At 48.5% G+C, this 18,570-nt stretch overlaps 1 protein-coding gene across 2 annotated transcripts in view; it reads right to left on the bottom strand.

Annotated features, from left to right (window-relative positions):
- LOC138521827 (G-protein-signaling modulator 1-like) overlaps positions 1-18,570 on the bottom strand; it is a 165,164-nt gene that overhangs the window by 104,759 nt on the left and 41,835 nt on the right. Inside the window, exon 1 of one of the 2 annotated variants that reach the window (XM_069634946.1) lies at positions 13,363-13,655. The exons of the other annotated variant lie outside the window; for it this stretch is intronic. The gene's annotated coding sequence lies outside the window, so the exon portion shown is untranslated. Of the gene's footprint in view, positions 1-13,362; positions 13,656-18,570 lie in introns of those variants that run through there. 2 annotated transcript variants of the gene reach the window in all.

The raw sequence follows: 18,570 nt of genomic DNA, 5'->3' as shown, positions 1-18,570 counted from the left end.
GAGACTCAAGTCACTTGTCAATCACAAGTGACCAAACCAGAACAGTTTAAGATCTTCTCGAAAGAAAAACTAATCCCCACAACCAAACCAACACAGCCCAAGACAACTAAGAAAAAACAAACAGGCTCTAGAGCCTTCCTCAGAACAATAAAAACTACGGATCAAGCTTTACAAGCGACAAAAGAGAAAACACTGATACAGGCTCACCAAGCACCACTGCATCAGGCAATACCACAGCTGACAAAACCTTCAAACAGACAACAAGATCCTCAAGATACCTCAAATTTTCAACTGTCACAACTGCTCCCACACTCAGCCTCCACTGATGAAGAACTTCTAAACTGCTCAACTCACGAAGACCGCGAAACAGATGCCACACCACCACCCATTAATTCTACAACATCACCAAGATACATTATTCTTGACGAATACTCCACCAACCGCGACCTACAAACCTCATATCAATATGAAGATATTTCAGAACATCCTTTACAGGAAACTTTCAAGATTTCCTCAAACACTTCTGCCTGCAGATTATTACTTCCTGATGACTACGACCAAGTCTCAGGTGATTCCTTCGTCTCCCATACAATAGATTCTACCGACTGCACATCTCCCTCCTTCATCAATCCATTAGAACAAAACCAAATTTATCAAATTCACATTGAAAATCAAACTACCAGATCAAAACCTTTAATACTCAACAGAACTAACACTCTTAGACTATTTGGAGCGATATCACAGCTAAAACACATAACTAACAAGATTGATTTAATCATTTTCAAAGATGAAAAGCACCTAGATAAAATTATTGTAGAATTATCTGATCCAGATGATCAAGAACTTATCATAACAAAACGCGAGCAATTCCTCAAACTCGGATTCAACTGCTGGGCTTCAACGTCATCAAGGAAAAATCCTGCGAAAAAGTATACGCAAAATCGTACCAACAACTACTCAACGAAATACTCAAACTCGCCGTATTTCCCAAACCCCGAAGAATCGAACACACAAGAGAGACCATTCAAAAGAATTTATGACTTAGAAATGTCATTTACAGAAACCATTTCCTCAAGAAGTTCAACCTATTCCCACTCATAACAACCAATCAATAACAATATAATATGGTCACTCTGTTCATGGAACACAAGAGGAAACCTACATTTGTTTACTCAACCCTCATCTGATCTTGAGAAATACCTCATCATTTGTCTCCAAGAAACTTGGATCACCGAAACACCAGCATGCGACGGTTATCTTACCTTCCTAAATCCTGCCATAAAAAAACATCAAGGAAGACCAGCATCAGGTCTACTCACACTAATCAAAATTACCCCGCAATGGAAAGTAGTGCGCAATGAAAATATAAACCCCTGGACTCAATTGACTATAATAACAACACAAGCGCACCAACAACGAAAAAAAGGAACTGGCGAAACAACAATCGCCATCTTGAATCTGTACTGGAATCCTGCAGCCATTACATCTGTTGCATTCATCGATGGCGTATTCATGACAATAGACAACTTAGTAGGGACCCATCAACGCCTCGAATTTATACTGTGCGGAGATCTCAATATCAACCTAATCACATCAACTGGCACCCCACGATCACTCGAACAATTGACAGGCAAAGCATCGACACGAATGAAAGAAACCATAACGTGAAATCTTACTCTCCTAAACCATGCAAAAGATAACTCCACTCCTTTTGTCCCAACATGGACCAGAGGCCATTCAGTAGCAATTATTGACTACATATTTCTTTCGCAAAACCTTCATGAATCGGTCAAGGCAGCTCTAACGCTAACGTCTGATAACAGCGACCACAACAAGCTAACTGTCACCTCACATATTATCAGCCAACAAAACGTAAAAGTTGCAACGCTTGAACTTACTGGCACATCTTCAAGGCTACGAATACCACTACCAGCGCTATCACTCCTGCCGATGAAATTACTTGCTTCAACAAAACCAGATCTCGAAAAGTTGAATTATGAATGGATTTTGCTTCCATTTCATCAAACACTAAAAAACTGTCCGAAAAGAACTCATATACACTCCTACAACGAAGAAATAGCACAAAGAAAAAAGGAGCTGGCTAAACAGATACGACATCTCAAGAAAAACAAAACACCAGAAACTATGACGGAGAGTAGAATATTGAAACTTCGATACAATAACTGGAGGAAATCACAACAAGCAATTCTCCTCCAGACAGATGCAGAATCAATAATGAAGACCTACAAGGCAAATAATACAAGAGAATTGTGGAATTTACTGAACGACAACCAGCAAAAACAACACAAGCTCACAGCTAACGTACCAGAACAAACATGGATTACTCATTTCTCGACCATGTATGCAGCACACGAACACCAATCTCAAGAAAATCTCAACCCCAAACCCAAAACAAAATGGACTGTAGTCATCACGCACGAAGAGCTACTACACATGATCCAAAACCTCAATCCCTCAAGAGCTCCGGGCCCTGATGGACTCTCTAATGCTGTCCTTAAACAAGATCCTGCGACATGGGCAGATTTTATGACACAGATTTTGGAAATTATAAACATACACAATCGAATTCCAACTACCTGGAGAACAGCCACCATAGTTCCAATCCACAAACAAGGACCACGTGACCTCCCTCAGAACTTCCGTCCGATTGCCTTGCTTGACCCACTCGGAAAAATCTTCGCAACAGCTCTCTTGAGGCAACTCACTGCATGGGCCACTTCCACTGGACGACTTTCACCACGACAAACAGGCTTCACACGTAACGTTGGAACTAACATCAATCTTCTCCTATTGCACGTCATCAAGCACGAAGCAATAAACAACAAGTCCATGATTTACACGGCATTCATTGATTTAAAGATGGCCTTTGATGCAATACCTCGTCAAAAGCTCTGGGCTAAACTGAGCAAATGGAACTGCCCTGCGAACATCCTTGAACCCATCATACAACTTTACTCAAACACCTCAATAAAAATCAGACTCACAAAACAAGGTTTGGCAACGGAGCCTATCAACACAGCGAATGTTCTAAAACAAGGATGCCCCCTCGCAGCTACTCTATACAACTTGTTTACATCAGACATTGACCAACACCTTTCGAACACTCAAACAAATCCTCCAAAAATAAACTCAATACCGGTCCCCATCATGTCCTATGCAGACGACATCGTCTTGCTCGACAGAACACCATTTGGACTCCAACTTTCTCTTACAGCACTAAGTGACTACATGAAACAAAACGAGCTAACAATCAACAGCACAAAAACAAAAACCATGTTTCTAACGAAATCTAAAGCAAAAGCAAAAAAACCACCGGATTTCAACATCAATGGAATACGACTGAAAAATGTCACAACATATAAATACCTTGGCATTATCATCAATCAATCAAAGACAGAAACAGACTGGTTAGACAAGCTAGAACAAAAGGCTCAAGCGCTCGCACGACAGGGATGTATTCTACACAGAAAATACGGAAAATTCTCATTTAAGCCCATCATCATGTTCTACAGACAAAAATACATTCCTATCATAACATATGGAACCGAAACAATGATGAATGCAGACCAGGTAGACTGGGCGAAATTTGAAGCAATATTCTGGCGCAAGATCTTAACCCTTCCTCAATCATATCCCATGGCGAGAATTCGCTACGAAGTAGCTACCCAATCCATCGGTTCCATGGTACGATGGAAAAGACTAGATATCTACCGCAAAATATTGTCGGATGACAAGACCCCTGCAATCCAAATCCTGAAAACCAACTCAACTGCTCTAAATAATACAATACTACAAACCTGGAAAAAAACAATAACCAAAGAAATGGAGCAAGAAGACATATCGGAAGAACTTCTAACGAAACGCCCCCAACACGCCAAAATCAAAATGCTACAAAACGATTGGATCAAAACCATCGAAAAGAAAAATACATACAAACGGACTTTGCAGTGCAATAAGGACAACAGAAAACTACATGAACCACAACCATACATCTTATCATTCCCTGATCCAACTATCAGATCAACCTTCTTAAAAATCCGGCTGAACACCTTACCAACTAATGACTACTTGGCATCAACAAGACAGATCCCAAAAAACCAGAACCACTGTCGATTTTGTGAAATCATCACAACACCAGAAACCATATTCCATCTGGTCATGGAATGTCCCTCTCTCGCCAACCAGCGCAAGCAATTTGGGGCCTACTTTGACCTTGCCTCGCAGCAAATGACAACAGATGAAAGCTGGGCTGCGATTCTCAGTGGACAAAATAACAAATACACATTCACAGCTGTCCTTTACCTTCACAGCATTCTCGAGATCAATGGAGGAAAAATGCTTTCCTAGCATCGCAGACTATACCTTTTTTTCTTCTTTTAACCACGTATTTCGCACGAATCACAATGATGAAAAAGTTTGAGACAAAACTAAAACATCAACAAAAAAAAAAAAATACCTCCTGATGACCCTCTAGAAGGATAGTGGAGAAACACGTGTTGAGGTTGTTTGTTTTCTTTAAGACATATGTAAATTAGTCATCTGACAATACCTCCTGATGACCCACTAGAAGGATAGTGGAGAAACACGTGTTGAGGTTATGCAAATATCTTTGAGACCAAAATGGTGCCTTATACTTTCCTTTTTTTGAGGCCACACCAATTGATGACAAACCCAAGAGGTTCAATCAAAATGTCTTTTCATCACCTGTTTCGAATTTGCAATTCTTAAAAGGTTGATAGTTGGCACAATCTTCTATGCCCCTCCCCTGCCTTACTTACCAGTTTGCAGGCTAAGGTGTAGGTCCTGGTATACCTGTGAGCCCCTCCACAGATTCATACGAGTGGGGTCGAGTCACACATTTCCAGGAAGTTGCCGATTGGTTTTGGAGCCTCATTGGGCGGAGGTTAAGTTGCATCAATCCATTGACCTCCAGTGACCTCCAACCCCCTAGCTACTTCATTTTTGCAGGGCACCAGGGGCTATGTCCCAGCCTCCAAAAAGATTGGCAATACCTGGACAGCAGCATGATTTCAGATTTGCTCCAAGTTATTTTGGAGCTGAAGAATTTCCCAAACAACGTTAGATCCGCCGCATCAGCCCACTGAGACTTGTCTGGGCATACTGTGTCACCACCAGGGATACCAGCCCCCCAAAACTCAGTTCTTGGATCTTGCAGTAACTCCTCAGCCAGGCGGCAAGGGGCTGCATTGCGATGACGAACAGTAGCTACTGTTTTGGGCTTTGTGGGCCAGTAGCCAATCCATGAGCAGTGTTTTTGACTCATCGTTAACAATTACTAGCAAACACTATGATCAGCTGCTCTAGTAACTTTGTTATGCTTCGGCAACAGATTGGCTCTTCGCGTTCAGAAGCTAATTGTGCTTTCCCCCTCACCACTTTTGACACAAAACGTGTTTATTGTAACGTGCTGCTCTTGGGTGCTGGAGAAAGCATTTTGAGGCATCACCAACTGCTACAAAATCTAGCTGCAAGGATTGTCACCAATCCTCATCGCCTATACTGAGAAGGTTGCACCAGCAAAAATGTACATAATTTTACAGCACTCATTTTGGCCTAAAAAGCTCTGTATGGCGAGGCGCCATTCTGCTCACAGGGACTCATGAAATGGTACAAGCCAAAGAGCAATCTCTGATCAAATAAAGGGCAACTGGTGGCATCAAGCTGGAAGCGTTCAACTGCGCTAGCCTGCTAATTTGAGGGTGCAGTGGTGAAACCTTGGAATACACTCCCTTTGGTTCTTTGGACCAACTCTTTATATTTAGCCAAGGATTGAAAACTGCACTTATCTAATATTATTTAGTCAGTAGTGGGTACTGCCTTGCAATGATATGATATGATAGGTTATTTATAACGCGCTTAATACCCAGAGGTTTCTAAGCGCGGACCCGGGGATTGAACCTCTGTTGCTCCATGTCATCTTCTTCCAAGGCAAGCACGTTGCTCCTGAGCTATCCTTCAGACACTGGATAGCGCATTATATTTGCGCTTTACAAATAAGGATCATGCATTCATGATCCATTGAAAAGGAGTGTAGGAGCTCCTCTACTGAGCACGAACATGGGTCTATCTTCCACTTGGGAGTGTCTACAAACATGTTTTTGCTCACTGCACCCTTTAAGAGGAGAAATGTCCTTTTGCAGATCAGTCATTGTTCCACCCACATGGGCAGTCCAGCACTGAAATGCCAGGCAAATCTCCTCTGAACAAGAGTACCATCAGCATCCCCAGACCCGTGTTTCAGCCTAGTTGGGCCTCCTCAGTGGAGCCTCTCCAAGGATTCATGATCCATGACAGCAACGTTCCCAATGCTAGAATTGTGGACACTGGGGCCTCATTACAACCCAGGCGGTAAGTGTTTAACGGCACCGTAAAGAGCGTTGGCGCGGTTAAACACTTACCGCCTGATTACAAGGTCCCTTAGCGGGATGGTGACTTTAACGCCTGCTTTTTGCAGGCGGTAAAAACCAACCCGCTAAGGGACCTTGGCGATAATTATGGCAACCGTAATTTACGGTGCCGTAATTATCGCCTTCCCCATTCCCATTATGCCCTATGGGGCAAAAATGGGAATGGGGAAGGGGCCTTTGGTGAATGGGGAATTACCGCCCCACTCACCTTGTAATGGGGCGGTAATTCCGCCATCAACCATGGCGGAATCGTAACCTTAGCGGCATGGACCATGGTGCTAATAGCCAAGGTTGTAATGAGGGCATCGGAATCACAGGTGCAGATGTCTGGGAAAAGTTGATCTGTGTGTGCACATTGTGGCAAGCGGAGCGGAAAGTGTCATCTTGGGGCAGAGGATGTTTCAGCCTCTAGGTGAAATTCGTGCATCGGGTCTCTGAGAGCTCTCATATCGTTTGACGTGAAAAGAATTCTAGAGCCAATCGCACAATCCAGAATTGAGTTCAGAAAAGGGTTGATCTCACCTCACAAAATGACTGAGTCCGCCCTGCGTTCCTCATTGTTCGGCGCTATCCCATGAAAGAAAACCGGGTCACCTAAGGTGGGTGCATGAAACAGGGTCATCTAAGGTGGGTGCATAAAACAGGGTCACCTAAGGTGGGTGCATAAAACAGGGTCATCCAAGGTGGGTGCATGAAACAGGGACATCTAAGGTGGGTGCATGAAACAGGGTCATCCAAGGTGGGTGCATGAAACAGGGTCATCTAAGGTGGGTGCATGAAACAGGGTCATCCAAGGTGAGTGCATAAAACAGGGTATCTAAGGTGGGTGCATGAAACAGGGTCATCCAAGGTGAGTGCATAAAACAGGGTATCTAAGGTCGGTGCATGAAACAGGGTCATCCAAGGTGAGCGCAAAACAGGGTAACAGGGTATCTAAGGTGGGTGCATGAAACAGGGTCATCCAAGGTGAGTGCATAAAACAGGGTAACAGGGTATCTAAGGTGGGGGCATGAAACAGGGTCATCCAAGGTGAGTGCATAAAACAGGGTCTTCTAAGGTGGGTGCATAAAACAGGGTATCTAAGGTGGGTGCATGAAACAGGGTCATCTAAGATGGGTGTATAAACAGGGTCATCTAAGGTGGGTGCATAAATGGAGCTAACCAGTGGCTGGGTCTCGTGTAGCCTCCTCTTCCCGGAGATGAGTCTTCTCTCTTTGTCGCCTGCGTATGCCAATACTTACAGAGGCAGTGTCTTGTGGATCACACTGACACACCTCCTACCCTCGAGGTGTAAATTGACTAGAATGTTTGACCCACCCTGGCCTTCTTTGGCTTCTTGGTCTCTTCTTCGAGTGGGTGAGGTTCCGGCAACAGAGCAATGCCACAGTTCCCTGGGAGGCAATACACCAGGCCGTCTTCCTCCTTGATGGCATTACTCAGTCCGTGAAGGCACCAAGTTAATGTGGTCGCTGTCCCCCTCCTAGACATATCACCACCATGTGAACTAAGGAGTGACCAATGTCACTGGCTTAGGCCATCCGTTCACAATCAAAGCTGTAGGCCCTGTTCTCTGTTCACAACGCAAGTTCTGGCTGGAGGATGCAGGATTAGGAGGAAGACGCTCAGTCTATGACAGCGAGCAGGTTAAGTAAGGAGACTATGTGGAACTATGTAGAGTAAGAACAAACTACAGCAGGCTGTAGCGCTGAGAAACTGGCCCCGCAAGGACACTACAATCGGACGAATCATTGCTTGGACAACGGCACTCCCCAGAGACAGTGAGAGAGGGGGGGGGGGATAATTCGGTTGTTGTGTGAGGAAATATACAGCAGGTCCGCCCACCACCGCCTAACCATTAAACCCCGTCTCTTCTGCAAAAGGCGGCAAACACAGCAACATTTCAGTCTACTTATTCCAGTGAGGTAGCTGCGGCCAGCACCCCAAATCAGCTGGCCGCCTCCGCCCCATCAGCACAGTGGAAATGTGAAGATCACCGCGCATGCTCACGTCCTTCCGTGTACTCCTCCATCCTCGCTCCCACTCATCCAGCTTCCCTGTCCACGTTCATTCAACGCTCATTGCCCCCTTGTCTGTGGCTCCCCACCGGGAGCACAACCTGTTAGAAGTAACAATGCCGATATTGACTAACTCAGAACACGTATAGGGTGCACACGGGTATCCACGTGTGCACCATGTGGTCAAGCCTAGCGAGAGCAACCCAGAAGATACCTTCTAGGCGCTGGGAGCATCCCAGGAGTGACTCCCACTATAACCGTTTCAAGTCCATTTGCAATGCCCCTTTGGAAACAACCATGCGTTACATCATGACATTGTAATGTTGCTTTAATATGTCGGCATTCACTGAGTGAAACTGCTTGGAGGCGGGCGCCGGGGATGCCCAATGCATTTCACATCTGACAACACCATTCATTAGGGCAACCATTCATTTGACGCATATTTACAGAGCAGTAAAAAAAAAAAAAAAATAGTAAGCAACCATAACTACACATTTTAAACCCCTTAAGTGCCAGGCTATTATGCAAGTCTATGCAAAAAGGACGAGCATGCTCGTCCTTGGCACTAAGAATCCTAATACCACATATGGAAATCGCAGTGTGTACAACCCCCACGCGGCTCTCTGCTTGCTTCCCAGTCTTGCCTGCATTGGGCAGACTCTGTGGCTTGCGCTTTCTCCTACGTTCGCATTGTTTTTTTGTTATCTTGTAGGCAACTTCCTCTTGATCAAGGTCTTAGCTTTAAAGTTTCATCCCCTTAGTTCTAAAGTTTCATCCCTGCTGGTATGTATTTCACTTTGGTACATACTGTTATTTTTCAGAATAGTATATCACGGCAGGCCTTCATCTATCCGCCTCATTGTCGTGGGTCACAGGCGTCCTGTTTTTGTCCTGGGATTGTGTACTTCTTGGCTAGAACTGCTTCTTACATTATTGATGTTTGTGGGATATTGGGGTTTGAGGGACAGTACTGCATGCCGGCACCTCTGTCCTACTTGCCCATGTGCTGTGGAGGTTGCTTCTCTCGGCACTGTTTCTTTTCACTGTCACCCCGCCTTCCCAATTTCTCTTTCAATCCCCCACTCAGGACGATAGCTCAGGGGCAACGTGCTCGCCTTGGAAGCAATGCGATACAGAGCAACACAGGTTCGATCCCCGGGTCCGCGCTTAGAAACCTCTGGGTATTAAGCGCATTACAAATAACCCTCTCATATGACTCATAGCGATTTGCAATTCTCTGAAGTCAGTACTAAGCTCTCTGCACGTAGTGTATGACAAACCAAAAGGAATGGCTTTGCCAATGCTTGCCCTTTCCTCTAAAAACACCCGGTTTGCTAAGGGCCTAAAATCAAATCTATATAACGGCTGGAAAGAAAGAACAGTCTACGGCAGCCAAGCCTCCTCGCCCACCTCCACCGTGCCCCATAGCAAGAAGTGTAACCTGTGCTGTCTGACATTTCCTCTCCATATGGCAAGACGCCGGAGTGTGACCTGTGCCCCTCCCTCCCATCCCCTAGGCACCTCCACTCCGATAGCCACAAACAAACCCGCTTTTCAACTCCCCCCGCTGCGGTGGCTAGCTACCCAGCCCGCATTTTGCGCGGCTGTACCGGTTTCAGGGCTGGCGTCCCGTACACAGCCTGCCTGGGGCGGCTAAAAGTCTCGACGTGGCTCCTCTGCTGCAGGATAGGCTCCGGTGGTTCAAATTGCAGGGAAGCACAGCCACACCCCCCTCCCTCCCCTCCTGCATTAATAGTAAGCGCTAGGAGAGGTCGATGACCTAGCCACCAAGTGCCAGAGGAAGGTCTATTCTCCCGGGAGAGCTGCAAATAGTTGCTGATATTGAGCACACGAATAGTTTGAGCGCTTGGAAACACTTGCCTGTGCATAGGCGCTATATAAATAAACATTACCATACCAACATTAGCACAATAAATTGGAGGCTAGCATAACTTCGCATGCTGTGTGAGTCATGACCCATGCACACGACTTCAAATTGAATGGTATTTTATATCACTGCGGATACAGGTGTCACACTTCACTGGTATTTGTTTTGGTTCAGGTACATACAGGCTGCTGCTTTCATTTCCCATTCAGGATGAGGAACATTAAAACGACATTCTATTTGCTTAACATGTTGCTATAGCAATTTACATATTGCCGGGTTCCTTTGTTGTATTATGAGTGTGCTTTGCACGGCATTTCAATAACATGTATTTAAGCTTTTGAACCCCAAAGCTGAACAAAAACGTCTGTAAACTAGAGCCGAGAAGATACCTGGTCAAATGCATCGCACACTGGGCCAAAATCCCGATTTTGTGTGATCCTGGGCAAATGCTTAATCTTAATATGTGTTAGCTACCAACATTTAAAGACCTAGGAATTCATTGAGTCTGGATCTTCTTTTAAAAATCAAAACCAGATCCACTCTGAGGGTTTGCTAGACTAAAAAGTTACTACATGTGCAACAATAGTAGCCAGCTGTGCATGAAACCCCACAAAGTCATTGTGCCTCTTGGCTTACACATGGAAACGTCTTTTAATTTCACTACCAGTTATGCCCCGAGTATCAACGTCTGATGACACTCCTTGTAGTGTTATTTTCTGAGAGGTCACTTCTGACCAATACAAATGCAAATTATAGCGTCTGCATGATCTTTGCTGCACAGGGCCTCGGAAATCCCGAGACAGGCGCTAGGGCCGTGGTATTCAAACTGTGTATGCTGTGCCCCCCATGCTGTGCCCCCCACTCGAGTAAAAATAGTGTTGCAGATGCCATAGCTGCTATATTATAAGCTGTCACTCTAATTGCTTTATGAAGAGCCTCGTGCCCCCCCTTGGCATCCTTCTGGCACCCCTGCGGGGGTGGGGGGGGGACCAGCCCCACAGTTTGAAGACCACTGAACTAGGGGAAAAAGCTAATATGTCAGTTCCATGCATGCATGCCAGGCCCAATGGCGTAACGGGGGCCCCAGCAGTCCCTGTGGTGCAGGGGGCCCCATGCTGCCCATGCCCAGCAGGGGTTGGGGGGGCAGTGCCAGGGGGGGCCTCAGAAAGGCTTGTAGAGGGGCCCCCACATTTTGTGTTACGCCGCTGACCATCCCTACAGGCTTGATCGTTTTATTTTTTGCAGTTTGTGTATGTTGAAATGCATTTGCCACTAAGGTTACCATAAAAGGGAATATGGGGAGAAAGAGGGGCGCTAATGGCGCGTTATGGAACCGTGCGCCACACCCACTGTTTCCGATGCGCCTCCACGTCTAACGTGTCCCAAGAAAGCATTTTGTGAAGTTGGCCAACCTGCTTCCTGCAGCAGCTGACAACACCACTGGCTGCAGTCGCAACTCTGAAGACCTGTGTGCGCGCTGCAGCCACACCACACATCCCTTTATATGACACACTGCATCGCCTGCACACATCAAAGCCCTACCACTATGGCCCTTTCTACGACACACTGCAGCCCCACCTCTATTACCCTCTGTACACACTGCAGCCATAGCACATAGCCCCTTGTACGACACTGCAGCCACACCACACAGCCCTTTATATGACACACTGCATCACCTGCACACATCAAAGCCCTACCACTTTGGCCCTTTCTACGACACACTGCAGCCCCACCTCTCTTGCCCTCTGTACACACTGCAGCCATAGCACATAGCCCCTTGTACGACACTGCAGCCACACCACACAGCCCTTTATATGACACACTGCATCACCTGCACACATCAAAGCCCTAGCACTATGGCTCTTTCTACGACACACTGCAGCCCCACCTCTATTGCCCTCTGTACACACTGCAGCCATAGCACATAGCCCCTTGTACGACACTGCAGCCACACCACACAGCCCTTTATATGACACACTGCATCGCCTGCACACACTGAAGCCCTACCACTATGGCCCTTTCTAGGCCACACTGCAGCCCCATGTCTATTACCCTCTGTACACACTGCAGCCATAGCACACATCCCTTTGCCTGCACACACTGACGCCCTACCACTATAGCCCTAAATGTATGACACATCTCAGCCCCTGTACACCCTTCAGTCCCTCCTCCATACACACTGCAGCCACACTGCTGTAACCCTGTGTACACACTGCAGCCCATCAAGTTTTCATTTAGCACACGAGCTCCCCCCCCCCCATAGTCCTTTGTAGAACACACTGCAGCCCCTCCTCTGTACATATTCCAGTCATAACCCTGTATACGAAACTACAGCCCATGTTCACACTGCAAGCCCTCCACGATTACCCTCTTTACACAGCCCTGCGTGCACACAATGCAACCTATTTCTTTGTGGTGTTGGGCCACTTCAATAGAAATGAAAGGGCTGAAATAGAAATAAAAGCAGGGCCCAGAATTGGAGTAGGGTGTTCTTCCTGGCACGGAAGACAGTTGGCAACCCTGGCACACTCCAGCCTTGTCTCTGGAGCCCTCGTAGCTCACTCACGACCTCTAGGCTCGAGCCCTGTATTCAACAGCAGCCGCCCTGGACAGACAAGAGCTGTTCTCTGCACACTGCAGCCTTTCCTCTAAAGGATACTGTGTGTACCGAGGCGAGAAGCTGTGGCCCCATGCCCCGGGTGCATTCGCTCAATGTTTGTTTCAATAGTGCACACCACACACTGCCTTGACCTTACTTAGTCTTGTCTGGAACCGTTATTCTTGCAACGCCCGACTCCCACCACATGCAGAAAGTCTCTGTCGTCCCTGTGGTGTACTTTAAAGCACCCCCGCCCCCTTGTAACACCTCATTTAGGAAGGAGCGCCCCGTTTCCCCACCCGCCACACCCACCCACTTTTTCCACAGGTCTCGTTTTGGCCTCACGACAGCCTAGCTCTGGCGGGAAGAGGCCACACGCCCCTCCTTTAACTGCCCCTTGCAGATATCTACCTTACAGGGTCCCGCTGGCCGTACTCGGCGCAGGGTCCATGGCCCCTGCCCCCTCTCTCGCCCGGCGGCTCTGCCACTTCCTGCCTGCACCCCGACAGGCCCCGGGCTCTTCCGTTTCCCAAGATGGAGTCTCCCGACTTCGACGTCCAGCCCGTGTGGTCGGTGGCCCAGGGGGTTTGGTGGCTCCTGCCCCGAGCACTCGCACCCAGAAAATAGCCCCGGCAACTTGACGCCTCTGATTTGTCTCTGTGCCTTCCTCCTTCCTCCTTCCGCATCCGAGGTTTCCAACAGTTGCGGCAAAAGCGATACGCGCATCACCACATCCTGTGTCGGCAGCTGCCATAAGATTTAGACGTCGGCATCGGACTGTTTTTTTCTTCAGAGCTTCTTCTTTTCTTCTGAAAACGTAATAACAGAACAGTGCAAAAATCCATCGAAGCTTTCTACTCGCGTTTGCCACAACTGTATTTACCCCCTACCCATACTGGCTGAGCCGCATCGTTGCACCAAGAAACTAAGCTATGGTAGTTGCCCCAAACAGCTTCCCACAACAACAACAAAAAATGGCTTGTTAGCGAATACTGATGGCGGTGGGTGTTGCATGTGACCACCCCAATAAAAAGGGACGAGTGAAGCGGCTCGCCAGGCAACCAAGAACTGACTCTGACGTGTTTATTGAAAGCACCATGCTGGACCAGTCAGAGGCGTTGCTAGGGGGTGGCTAAGGGGGCTATAGCCCCTGATCTTTTGGTTGTAGCCCCGGATAGAATCTGAGGAGCTACAACCAAAAGGCTAGCCAGCCCCCAGTTCCGACAGTTCCGACATCAGTGTAGCCCCGGGTCTTTCCCAGACCTAGCAACGCCCTAATGCTGGTGATATGCCGCATGCAGAAGGCCCACTGGCGAGGCCCTGCATCTGGACCGTGCCCCTGCTGGGCAACACCACCCCCACGGAATGGTTATGCTGTGTGGCCACAGCCATTGGTGCAACCCCGTCCTAGGTGCCCCCAGAGCCGGGAGTGCGGTTAGGTGGGTGCCCCCAGCCCAGGTGTCCCCTCTGGTGATCCGGAGCACACAGGGTCTCCCTGCGGTATCTGTACTGTGTGGACGCTGTTCCGTGGTACATGTCCGGTGGACCCGGCATCAGAGGAGGCCTGCTCCGGTGACCCGGGAGCGGGCCACAACAATGGCGACAAGGGCAGACTGGGCCTTGCATGCGTGAGTGTGCGGGCTGCCGGAAGCCTGTTTGTGAAGTCCTGAAAGCGGTGTGGGCCGCATGTGAGGAGGCTGTGGGGGCTGCCGAACGAAGAGCAGCTTGGAAGAGGACGCGTGGCCCGTTAAAACCCGGGCCCACGGAGGTGACTGTGAGATGCGCTGAGGCCAGCGGCCACCTCCCTGCGGTCCCCGTAGGGAGGAGAGGCGAGGAGGGGCAGCCGGTCCTGGAGAGCCCGCTCCGAAGAGCATGCAGAGGTGTGGCCGGGGCCTATGAACACCGGGCCCGTGGCGGTGAAAGTGTGCGGCGCCGAGGCCTGCTGGCGACTCCTGCGGTCCCAGAAAAGGGGAAGCAGGGAGGAGCAGCGGGTCCCCGCACGCACACTTATAGATTTGAGGGGGGAAAAATCCTCCGGACCAGAGCACTCACAGAAAAAAGGGGGGAGGACTGCAGCAGCCTCGTAAGAAGGGGGCATGGCCAGTCAAGACCCGTGTCTGCCGCGCTGAAAATATGAGCAAAAGGACACCAGCCCCAAAAAGAAGGTGTATGGCCCACCATGACCCAGATGCAAACAAGGGGCGGGGTCGGGGTCCTGCCTGTGGTAGTTTGGTAATTGCAACGTGATTCAATGCAAATTAGTCAATTGTAGTCAAAGACATTAGTAGGCAATTGTTACTTTTACTGTGTAATCATGCAAAAATACAATCATACACTCAATTTTGGTGATGTAGATCAGCTTTACAGTGTGCTGAACTTAATTTAATGTTTAGATTGTTGATTAATAGGGAGCAAAAGTCAATCTGTAGTCAAACGAGGGTGACGTGGTTAGTTCCCTCTGTACACGTATCAGAATTACTTTGTACAACAAAAAAAAGAAGTGTGAACAACATAAGCAAGGAGTTCACAACAAGCATTACTTAAAACAGACTGTGGCGTGTTTATTGACAGCACCTTGCTAGTGCCACGCCGCATGCTGAAGGCCCACTGGCGTGGCCCTGCATCCGGACAGCGCCCCTGCTGGGCAACACCGTCCCCACGGAATGGTTATGCCGTGTGACCATGGCCATTGGTGCAACCCCGGCCTGGGTGCCCCCAGAGGCAGGGCTGCGTTTAGCTGGGTGTGCACAGCCCAGGTGTCCCCTCCAGTGATCCAGAGGGTGCTCCCTGCAGTATCTGTACTGCATGGACGCAGTTCTGTGGTATGTGACATGTGGTGTGACATGTGGTATGTGACGGAGGACCCGACATCAGAGGAGGCTCGATCCGGTGACCTGGGAGCGGGCCACAACACCACTGGAGGCTGCCATCTTGGGGAAGATGCCTTACTAGTGGAAACCATAGAAATAACAGCTGGAGGCGGCCATTTTAGGACATAGGCATTTCAAGTGGGCATCACCAAAGTAACCACTGGAGGCTGCCATCTGAAGGCACAGGCCTTACTAGTGCACTTCACACAAGGAACCACTGGAGGCTGCCATGTCGTCCTAATGGGCACCACCAACGTAACCACCAGAGGCTGCCATCTTGGGGCGCAGAACTTACTAGTGTACTCTTGTGACAAATTCTTAATTGTCAACACTTCTGCCTGAGGGGGAGCCCCTTCCCGAGAGGTCAGGGAGGTGAGGCTGCTACCTGATAGTCTCCCTGGGAGTGGAACTCAGCGGGAGGATCTCATAGGGAGAGACTCCCCCTCTAGGGGAAGGGACAAACCATCTAATGGAAACGCAGTATGCCAACCCTTTATCACCTCCACCTACCTCCTACCCATCCTCCTATTCCTCCACTCAACCCTCTGTAGCCCACACTTTCATTTGCCTCTGTAGCACTAGTAGCCCAAGAATAACTGGGACAAGGAAGAGTAGGTATGACTTTAGAAAGATTTCCCTGGAAAGTACTGGGACCAGGAGAACAGGCAGAGCAACAAAGAGTTCTCAATAAAACGTACATACATGTTCTAATTGTTTTGCTGGAATCAAAATAAAAACAGACGAAGAACTTACCAAAGCGTATAGCCCTCCCGGGAGGAACCACAAGTGTGAAGGTGGTATAGTGCGAGAAGAGTACGCAGACCGGACGCATAAGAGGGAACCGAGACGTCCGAAGCTGGTACAAGTAGGAAGGACAGCACAGCAAGCTTCCGGATGAAAGCTCAGGGCATTCCTGAAGCCTGGGAGATGCGGAGAAGAAAAGCTGCAAAGCTGGTACACAAGGCCAAAGGCCAGGCGCACGCCCATCACAGCCCTATGGACGTCATCCAGCCTTTTAGAAAAATTGCACAAATTGCTCCAGTAGTCCCAAAATTTCCCCAGACTATGTCCTCACAATTGTTGCAGCTGGCACAGACGACAAATCCCAGGATGCATTAGCTAAGCACTACAGTGCTCTTTATCTGCAAGGTAGAGAGGCCTTTGTCCTCCCTGCCTCCACAGCAGCGGGGACCAACTTTGTCAGTGTCCTCCTTCTTACTCCATCCTCGGATCTCAGTACCGGTACCACAGAACTTCTCCGCACCACAGCACCTTTCTGGTCATGACTAGACTTTCTTCGTGGCTCCTGGACTGTCTGTGCATGACCCATTCCATCTCTGGACTTCCACTTAATTCCGCATGGGGATGTCTCACCTTGCAGCCACTACAGGATCTCCTTGACCTGCATTTCTACATGGACAATCAGCTGCCATATTGCTCTGGATCAATTTTCCACCAACTCGTCGGCGAATTATGTATATACTCCCTGGTCCTAAAGGTTACGTAATCACAAAGTAGGAACCACTCCAGACCACGTGCGTAGAAATAAGGAATTCTTCTTTATTATGTCTTAGTTACAGGTAAGGTCAGATATAGGAGTGGGCAAAAGAACATCCTTCTGGTTCCTGCATCTCCCCTACAGTCCCAACAGTCACCTAGGAGAACTCTCATCACACAACCATTCCACATGCATCACACCATTCCATGCAGCCTCTCAGCTGACATAGTACACGCATACTAATACTACAGAGGCATCCCCCCTGGTGTTGCGAACTGTGAAAATAACAGTCAAGAGAGTGTCAGAACAAAGCCAAGGAAAGTCAGGGGAAGGGAGTCATTCCCCTGGCATTGTGAAAACACTGCAGATGAGATACCTGGAGAAGGGCGGCATACTCCAGGAACACAATAGGGAAGAAACAACTATGGGCAATAAAGAATGTTGATGTTTGAGTTGGAACTTTACCTTTCGGGTTTGAACTGAGAACTTTACTGCTTTACAATCTGGGTCATTTTCTGTGCCTTGGAAAGGGATTGATAAATGGGGAAGGGAGACATTCCCTCTGGTAAAGATCCCATCTAAGAATTGGGGCTGTAGGCCACCAAGGGTCGCTGCTGACGAGATCATCCCTAGAGCCCCCAGAAGCAGTTTGCGAACTGCGCCCACGGTGTAGTTAGTGGGAGGCCTACAACATCGCTCTCAGAGCTGCTCGCTGGTTCGAGGGCCTGTACACAACCCCAACGAGGGAGCCTGTATTTGTTTGATCTGAAAACTTTACTGCTTTACAATCTGGGACATTGTTTGCGCCTTTCAAAGGGATTGAGAGATGGGAAAGGGAGTCATTCCCTCTGGTAAAGATCACATCTAAGAATTGGGGCTGGAGGCCATCAGGGGGCGTGCTGACAAGATCATCCCTAGCGCCCCCTGAAGCAGTTTCTGAACTGCACCCGCGGTGTAGTTAGTCGGAGGCCTTTGCTCTCAGAGCTGCTAGCTGGTTGGGGGGCCTGAACACACCCACAATGAGGGAGCCTGTATTCGTTCAGAGTACCCTGAGAGTCGTTGCCGCAGGCAGGATGAGGGGGCCTGGAGTGTACCGAGAGGCGACACAAATTGACCCGTCTCAAGCTGAGTGGTCCCATGGCCGGAAGACCGGGCCGCAACGGGAGGAGGTCCGGTCGGGTAGGCCAACGAGGTTAGCACCTTGCACCACCAAGGATCTCCGGTGATGCCCCAAGTGCCCTGCCATAGCTT

This window comes from Ambystoma mexicanum, chromosome 13 (assembly GCF_040938575.1).
Source record: "Ambystoma mexicanum isolate Mex_15411 chromosome 13, UKY_AmexF1_1, whole genome shotgun sequence".
In the NCBI taxonomy this organism is placed as follows: domain Eukaryota; kingdom Metazoa; phylum Chordata; class Amphibia; order Caudata; family Ambystomatidae; genus Ambystoma; species Ambystoma mexicanum.
This window is presented reverse-complemented; position numbering and strand designations above follow the sequence as displayed.